Genomic DNA, 10,165 nt, shown 5'->3' with positions numbered 1-10,165 from the left:
TAAGGTTATGAGCAATCCCAGACAGGATTTTTGGCAACGTCTTATGCATCTCTTGAGAAACATTTAAGTACCTTCCCATGTTTAAAAATATGCAGCTAGACAAATTACTACATTTTTCAAATCTGATATAACACTGTTTGTCCCAAGTGTATTGAAAATAAATCCAGAGAAATCAAAACAATTTATTTTACGCTTTCATGCCTAGTTAGTCGAACAAAGCAGCCACTGTGCCTGCTGCAGATAAGATTTTGACTTCAATGGCTGGGCTCCTTAACTCATGGCTGCTGTTGCACAGATAAAGTACAGAATGCACTGTCTGTAACTGTGCAGCAAAGATACAGTCTACAGCACATAAACTATCGTCTTCACCTGAACAAGATTTGCCATTCCACTGGATTATTACTAAATGGACATTTGTTCATTCATGAAGAGTTTGTCCACAATTTCTGTGGAGTTGAGTTCCATTGTGGCAACTCTATGGAATTGGTACTTTTCTTGACTGATGGGTATTGCATAGACAAATATTCTGGGTGGTGCAGTGGTGAGCTGCCTCACAACTCCTACAACCCAACTTTGACCTCAACCTCAGGTGCTGTCAGACTGGAGTGTGTACATTCTTCCTGTGACCACGTCAATTTCCCCAGATATCCAGTTTGCTCCCACAGCCCCAAGACTTTCTGGTTGGCAGGTTCATTGGCTCCAGTAAATTACCCCATATGTAGCTGGGCAGTTGGATAATTGATGGGTTTGATGGAATGGGTTTAATGTTCTTGCCCAAGACTCTCTACGACTTGCTGGCTGTTTTCTGTAATATTTATTTCAGGTTTTTTTCAAATACCAATAATTTTGACCTGTTTAAGTGCAGCTGGAAGTTTCAATGCAATGGCGTGTCATAACTCTAATTTTACTCCACTGGGATCACAGATAACAAGTCTGTATAAGCACATCATTATCACTTTAAGTTAGACAAACAATAAGTTTTTCTTTTAATGAGGGTCAAGCTTTGATGAGGGTCAATACTGTAATTGAGAGTTTTCAGCTGCTATTTTAAAATAACTTAAAAATAACTTTCATTGCCATCAAATCAAAGGAATAGTGTTTTTTAAAGCCATGTCACGGTCCACTTAGTCAAGTACACTAGCAAGACCTTTGCCCCACTCCCAGTTTCGAAGCCTTTGTCTGCTCCCCAAGGACAAATTGCTGCCATCTCTTTCATTACTGTCTTATCTTATATTTATTAGAACATGGAACAATACAGCACAGGAACAGGCCCTACCGCCCACGATGTCTGTGCAGAACACGATGCCAACATTAACTCTTATCTGACAGCCCATAAGCCATAACCCTCCACTTGCTGCATATCCATGTGCCTACTCAAACATCTCTTAAATGCCACTGTCGTACCTGTCTCCACCACCACCCCTGGCAGTGAGTCCAAGCACTTATCACTCTATGTGTAAAAAAACTTGCCCAGCATGTCTCCTTTCAACTGTGCCTTTCTCACCTTACAGCTATGCCCTCCGATATTTGATATTTCCATGGTGCGGGAAAAGGTTCTGACTATCTATATGATATAATATTATACATCTATCAGATCTCCCCTCAACCTCCAGCAGCCCAGAGAAATGATTCCAAGTCTGTCCAACCTCTCCCTGTAGCTAATATCCCCAATAAACGTCCACTGCACCCTTTCTGAATCTTTCACATCCTTCCTGTAATGAGGCATCCAGAACTGCATGCATCACTCCAAATATGGCCTAACCCAAGTTCTATTAAAATGCATCACAACTTCCTGACTCTTATATTCAATGCCCTGACCGATGAAGGCACACATACCATACATCTTCTTTACCACTCTATGCGTGTTGCCACTTCCAGGAAGTTATGGACTTAGAACCCAAAATCCCTCTGCACAACAATGCTGTTAAGAGTCTTGCCATTAATTGTATATTTTCCCCTTATGTTCCACTCCCAAAGTGCAACACCTCACACTTTCCCAGATTAAACTCCACCTACCATTCCTCTGCTCATGTCTGTAGCATATAAATAACCCACTGTATACTTTCACAGCCTTCTTCACAGTCTGTAGCCCCCACAATCTTGCTGCCCTCTGCAAGTTTACTAACCAACCCATCTACATTTAAGCCCATCATTGATATATAATCACAAACAATAGAGGTTCGAGCACATATCCCTGCACAACACCACTGATCACAGACCACCAGTCTAAATATGTCCTTCCACCACAACTCTCTGTTTTCTATTAGTAAAACAGTTCTAAATCCATTCAACCAAGTCACTGTCGATCCCCATTTACATTAATAGACAATAGACAATAGGTGTAGGAGGAGGCCATTCGGCCCTTCGAGCCAGCACCGCCATTCAATGTGATCACGGCTGATCATTCTCAATCAGTACCCCGTTCCTGCCTTCTCCCCATACCCCCTGACTCCACTATCCTTAAGAGCTCTATCTAGCTCTCTCTTGAATGCATTCAGAGAATTGGCCTCCACTGCTTTCTGAGGCAGAGAATTCCACAGATTCACAACTCTCTGACTTAATCTTCTGGATCAGAGCCTATCATGTGGGACTTTATCAAATGCTTTACTAAAATCCGCATAAACAATGTCCACTGCCCTACCCTCAAAGCTTAACTTTGTCACCTCCTCAAATAACTTGATACGGTTGCGTAAGACACAACCTGCCATGAACAACTGCCATGTTGACTGTCCCTAATGAACCTATCCTCTTCCAAATGCAAGAAAATCCTGTAATACCGACACCACATTTTCCGTGTTCTGTTTATTTTTAGTATTTAAAGCAAGGCAAGTGTTTAAATTTCAATTTAGAATATTTTACTAAATTTCTCTTCTGCACAATTAAATATGATTTTAATTAACTTGTTGGACTTACTAGCATTTGCGTAGTAATGATGAGGAAAGCATCGCCTCTGGGAATTCATTATGCCAAATCAAAGTGGGTAATTTAATTCAAAATGTAAAACCAGTTTTCAAGTGATCAAGACTCTACAAGGACATTGCGTAGATGCATAATTGCATGGTTTACATTATTGCTGTTTTCAAAATTCCCAGAGCTAAGTAGACCCCCTAAAAGGCATTTTATTATTCTTTTAGAAAGTGGATGAAATTAAATATGAAATAAATAGGTCTTTTACGCCTTTGTGTGAAGGTTTTCCAGGAAGCAGTGTCATTATAGATCCATGCCTTCAAATGTATCCACCTTTAACAAAGAACATTTTGCCATTTTAACAAGATATAATTCATGGCTAAAGTTTAAATTTAACACAATGTGCACTTTTTAAATAACTACCAAAAAAGCTTATATTATAATTGCTGATAACTCATTCTATGATTTACTAAATCAGAGTAGTTCATACTGTATCTTGCAAGAGGTCAGGCTCTTAGTGGAACAAGCCATGTACATGTGACCTTAAACAAAGCACACTTAACCATGAGCATGGCAAGAGAAGAGCTTGAAGAAAAGGTGGCTTTAGAATGGAATAGACATTTTGCAAGAGGATCAATGAAGAGAATGGCCGGCGGTAGGTGATTAAGACAATGTAAATTGATAATAGGAGGAGAAATAATTGTTAGGACAGACACATGGGGAAAGGGCATAACTCCAAGAAAAGGAGGAGGAAGAAGAAGAAGTCGACTGTGATATGAGTCTGAAGGGGTCAGGGAAAGATGGGCAAGGGATGAAGATTTTGGCAAGCCCTTATCAGCACAGTACAATCTTGCAGACCATTTGATATCACTTAGCATGCCCAGCAACCTTCATTAACATTCATGTCTTACACCTCCAGGTGTATTTATATTAAATATATGAAGGTCTCAATAGAAAATGTCAAAAAGACTTTCAATGCAACAAGTATGATCATATTCTAAGGGTAGCACAAAAATGAAATGCTGTGCAATAGAATTTCTAGGCCTCCATATCTTTCAGTAACTAAGAAAATGATTCTGCCATCAAAAAATATATATACATATAAATATACCAACAAAAAACGCACAAAAATACATTCCTTTTTCCATTATTTCAGTCCAGGGATTACAACAAGATTTCCTTTGATTTTAAAGGCTTTTCTTCATTGCAGAACTATAAACCTGTCCATTGGATTATAGGTATCCGTACACCAAACCTGGTCACTTCATATTTTTAAGACCACATTTACTTTAGCAAACTTGATTCAATAGGATTTAATGTTGAGCAATGAACAAACCAAAGTTGTGCCTTCATAAAAGAAGTTACTTGTCACAGACAACCATTCTATCTTTTAAAATAAATTGCCAGCAAGGAATACAGTTTGAAATTACAAAAGATTTTAGTAAATATTATCATATCATCATATCATCATATCATATATATACAGCCGGAAACAGGCCTTTTCGGCCCACCAAGTCCGCGCCGCCCAGCGATCCCCGTACATTAACACTATCCTACACCCACTAGGGACAATTTTTACATTTACCCAGCCAATTAACCTACATACCTGTACGTCTTTATACCATTACGTAATTACTATTCTAATCGGTTAACATATATGGATGGGTGATATTTAACAATTAAAACTCAGATGAACTTGGAATACATTTAAAGATTGTACTTTGAAACTTATGTTTTACGCAAGATTTTCTAACATCCTTGACTGATTCAAGAATTTCTAAAGGAAGAGAAAATTGCACTGCCTCTAAAATGATCACTTGTACAGCATCATTCAAAGTTTACAGTAAATGGAGAGCAAGCAAAATGTTTGGGAGATAATGAGAGAAAATAAAAATTACATTATTAAAGAAATAATACTTTAATCTAATTTTCCTTATGGCCACCAGATTATATATCTTATTTGTCATTTTTTGTTGATGATATTTAATTTAGTTTAGTTTATAGTCAAGTGTGCTGAGGTACAATTTGAAGCTTTTTGTTGAGTGCTATCCAGTTGGCGAAAGACTATAGATGTGTAGGAAAAGAACTGCAGATGCTGGTTTAAATCGAAGGTAGACACAAAATGCTGAAGTAACTCAGCGAGTCATGCAGCATCTCAGGAGACAAGGAATGGGTGACATTTCAGGTCGAGACCCTTCTTCAGACTATAGATGATTACATTCAAGCCGTCCACAGTTTACAGATACAGGATAAAGAGAATAATGTTTAGTGCATGATAAAGTCCAGTAAAGTTCGATTAAATATCGGTTGTGTGAACAAGAACAAGGGGCCACAGTTTAAGAATAAGGGGCAGGCCATTTAGAACTGAGATGAGGAAAAACTTTTTCAGCCAGAGAGTTGTGAATCTGTGGAATTCTCTGCCTCAGAAGGCAGTGGAGGCCAATTCTCTGAATGCATTCAAGAGAGAGCTGGATAGAGCTCTTAAGGATAGCGGAGTCAGGGGGTATGGGGAGAAGGCAGGAACGGGGTACTGATTGAGAATGAACAGCCATGATCACATTGAATGGCGGTGCTGGCACGAAGGGCCGAATGGCCTCCTCCTGCACCTATTGTCTATTGTCTATTGTGTGGTCAACACCAACAAGGATATATTTATTGCTAATTCCTACCCCACTTTGTTGTAATACTTTAGCTATCAGGTCAGCCACATAATTTTAGAATGCAGTTACATACGAACCAGACTGGTTAGAGATAGTTGGCTCTCTCCTACAGGATATTAATGAACCAGCTGAGTCTAACACAACAATCTAACCCTTCTTTACAGCTCGTCATAATGCTCATGACCTATATGTTGCCAATCCAGACACATTGCCCAACCCCCTGGCATCAAGTCACTCTTAAAATAGAAAGAGAAAGAAGACTGTTAAATTATTTATTTTAACATTTTTTTTCACAAGAAGGAAAAACACACTTTCTGATTCTCTGATGGATAAGGAGCCTATTAATATTTCATACAAAATATCATGGTCTGTTAAAGAAATCCCCACAACTGTAATCACTGCCAGAGTGTTCTCTTTTTAAAATCAACTTCTCATGTTATTTTTGGGCACTTGTCACCCAGACTGTAATCATTTCACTGAAGCAACCCATTTCTCCAATTCCCAGTATATGTCAGCCGCAAGATGCCCAACTGTGTGCCCAAGTCTTTCTAGCTCACTCTATTTTTTTTGGACTTTCCGAACCACTGCAGGCTTTTTAAAGTACTTCAGAGTCAAATATATCATTAGTAGCTTTTTTAGACGCATGGTGTGCAAGTCTAGAAATCCCTTTTCAATTAGACTTCAATGAAGCTACTCACTGCAAATTATGAAAGATAAGCAAGATATACTTTAGCCCAAGTCTGTAACTCTCACTCATTATTTCAGTGGAAACAATAGATGCACAAGCTGCTTCTTAGTGCAATCAAATACAAGCCAACAAAACAGCTTGATGTCACTTACATAAAAGAGGAGATTTCCAAGTGATTAAAGCATGATGCTGATGAAAGTTTCCAAACGCATGCATGCACTGTAATTAACACTACTAAATAAAACTGCTCCAAGCAATGTTTGGAAGTGGTGCACTGCTTAATTAAATTTTAAACAAGGTGTACTGTTTTGGAAGAAATGTTCCACAAAATTAGGAAATTGTCAGTTCTATTAAAAATGAACACAGAAATTCTATTGCATTGTTAAGGTTTTATTGAGCAGGCACTCACAGTACCTTTAATGAAAAAAATATTAAATGATTTCCAGATTCTCCATGCATTTGTACAAGAGCAACCAGGCATAAGCAATGACGTACAATGGTTTCCAACACAAATTTGAATGCCACTTTTACAAAATTAAAATCACACAAGCATGGGCTCATTGGCACAAGGTATTTATATGGAATCAGGGCTTCATAATAACATGCAGCCTGTTCCAGTGAGACTTGAAAGGAAAGCCAAAATAAAAACAGAAAATGCCGGATACAATCAGCAGATCAGGCAACATCTGTGGGAAGAGAAACATAACTAACGTTTTAGAACCCGTCCTCTGAAGAAGGATCTTCATGAAATGTCAGTTCTATTTTTCTTCCCACAGATTAATTTTGTTTAGTTTAGTTTAGAGATATAGCGCGGAACAGGCCCTTCAGCCCACTGCACCTGCATCAACCCCGCACATTAACACTACCCTACACACACTAGGGATAATTTTACATTTATACCGTCATTTAAAGTACAAACCTGGACGTCTTTGGAGCATAGGAGAAAACCGAAGATCTCGGAGAAAATGCACGCAGGTCATGGAGAGAACGTACAAACTCTGTACAGACAGCACCCGTAGTCAGGATTGAACCCGGGACTCTAGCGCTGTAAGGTAGTAGCTCTACCGCTAACGTGCCACCCCAGATGTAGCTTGACCTGCTGAATGTATCCAGCACTTCCTGATTTTTATATTTGTTCTCCATCAACTTAAGTTTATTTTATCTTTGCTCAAAGAAAACCTATCAGACCAGGCTCAAACTGCATGGGCAGTTTTGGATAGGTCGCCTTTAAGTAATTAAACCTTTCTGTAGGCTATTCAGGAGGCACCCCCAAACACTGTACTCCCTCCAACACCACACTCCACCCCCACAAAAGTACGTTTACTTACAGGTACAAAATGACTGTGAAAACACAACTCTAAGGAGACATCTATCTAAAATGGGGAATATACATATAAATATCAAACAAAAACGTAGTTACTTTCATCTCAAAAGCACTCAAGCCCTGCGGGGCCTAGCAATCCTTGAAAGCAGCCAAGGGGTTTGTGGGCACCCAGCAGTCCTTCCTCAGGGGCTCGGATTCCAAATAAACATAAAACTTAACTGTTCCTTTGAGGAGACTGGCCAGTAAATTCACAACTCCTAAAACCTCTTCTCTTTGAGATCGAATTAATTTAATTATTAGACTCTGGAGGTAACGTCAGCAATTCCCTGTGGATCAGAGAATAGATTTCCCATACCATCCTTCACCAATTGGAAAAGGTTATGCATGGTTCATGAAACAGAATCACATGCAAATAAGTGCCTGATTATTTTGCAAGGAAACAATCAATCATTTATGGTTCCCTTTTGAATTTGTAACCACTTCCTCAAATTTGTACTAAATTTGCAGTTGTTTATATAGTAAATTGAATAAGTGAAGGACAAGACTTTAACGATAAACATGATACGCCCTCCACCCAGCAATATGAAGAACAGGCAGCAGCTTCACACAGGTCACCTAAAAAGGTCATGGGTAAATTTGTACGCTGTAAATCCATATCCATTCTCAATAGCACTTATTGAAATGCATCTAAAATATTCCTGAAACTTGATCAGATACCTTCACATTTAAAAAAAAAACTATTTTGGTTATTTCTAATGAAGATGCCAAAATTACAACAGATTTAACATCCTTACTATTCTTTTTTTTTTACAAAATGTGTTACATTACAAGACATCACAAAAAGCTGGAGTAACTCAGCGGGTCAGGCAGCATCTCAGGGGAGAAGGAATGGGTGATGTTTTGGGTCGAGACCCTACTTCAGACCCGAAACGTCACCCATTCCTTCTCTCCAGAGATGCTGCCTGACCTGCTGATTAACTCCAGCATTTTGTGATACCTTCGATTTGTACCAGCATCTGCAGTTATTTTCTCTCCAAGCTGCCCAAGCGACCTACACCCCAGCTCTAACTTCTCTAACTTTAGATAGCTCCTCTGTCCCTTTCTTCCCCTCCCCTTCCCAGTTCTTCCACTGTCTTCCTGTCTCCAACTACATCCTTTCTTTGCCCCGCCCCCTCCCCCGACATCAGTCTGAAGAAGGGTCTCGACCCGAAACGTCACCCAATCCTTCTCTTCTGAGATACTGCCTGACCAGCTGAGTTACTCCAGCTTTTTGTGATACCTTCGATTTGTACCAGCATCTGCAGTTATTTTCCTACATTACAAGACATATGCAAACAGGTGAGTAGACTATTTGCATTGGCACAAAACAAGTATTCTATAACATACTCTGACATCAGTGGTAAATGTGAAGGAGTCACAGTGGTGGATGTTCATGTTAAAATGTATTTTGTGTCCAGTTGCTTTTTAGTTATGACTGTATGGCAAATGAAGTTCCTCGTATGTTGCAAAACATACTTGGCTAATAAAGTATTATTGTGATTGTGATTATACAAAATTCTGGAATATTTGTACAGGTACACCAGCAATTTTCCAGCAACTGGTGGTCTAGCGCCTCCTTTAATCCAGACATAGTTACAAGAGTACACTTGAAATCCATCCACTTGAATTTCACATTTACCCCGAGACTATGGGGTTTCTCTAGGGGGCTGCTGTTTCCTTTCATCTGTACTGGTTGTTGATTTCAATTGACAATTGTGAATTGTCTCCAGTGTAAGAGGGTGGTAGCAGAATTTGGAGGAAAGTGTTAATGGGCATACAAGAGAGCATACAGGGAAAGAAATGGGGGAATGGGATTGCCATCTAAATCAGCATGGACTTGATGGACCAAATAATTTCCTTCTGTGTCTTAAAGAAAATATGAAATACAAGAAAAATCAGATCAAAAGCAACAGAAGCTTAAAAGTAGAGCTGAGGAGTAACATCAAGTTTTCCACACAAAGAGCACTGTAAATTTTGTATTCTGGACCCAAAAGAATAATAGTGCATTCAATGACATTTTTAAGACTATAAACACTCAATGTTTTATAAGAAAATAACTGCAGATGCTGGTACAAATCGATTTATTCACAAAATGCTGGAGTAACTCAGCAAGTCAGGCAGCATCTCGGGAGAGAAGTTCACAGAGGGGGAGCAGCGAGAGAGCATGTTGCTAAACATGCTGAAACATTCTGAAGAAGGGTCTCGACCCAAAACGTCACCCATTCCTTCTCTCCCGAGATGCTGCCTGACCTGCTGAGTTACTCCAGCATTTTGTGAACACTCAATGTTGATAGGTCAATGACGTTAAACAATATAGATGAAGTGTGTAGGTGGATTCATGCGTGAATCAGCCTGATCTGTTTGAATAGCAAAATTCTATTTCTAATTTGTCAGACTTAAGTATTTGAATACATTTTAACAAGACATTTTAACAAGACATATACAAATACATATAGCTATTTCCTATTGGATGGATAAATAATATATTGATGTCACCAACATAGGCCATCAGATTAATAACTTATGAAGCTGCTGTCCAAACAGTAT

Source organism: Rhinoraja longicauda, chromosome 14 (assembly GCF_053455715.1).
Source record: "Rhinoraja longicauda isolate Sanriku21f chromosome 14, sRhiLon1.1, whole genome shotgun sequence".
Classification (NCBI taxonomy): domain Eukaryota; kingdom Metazoa; phylum Chordata; class Chondrichthyes; order Rajiformes; family Arhynchobatidae; genus Rhinoraja; species Rhinoraja longicauda.
This window is presented reverse-complemented; position numbering follows the sequence as displayed.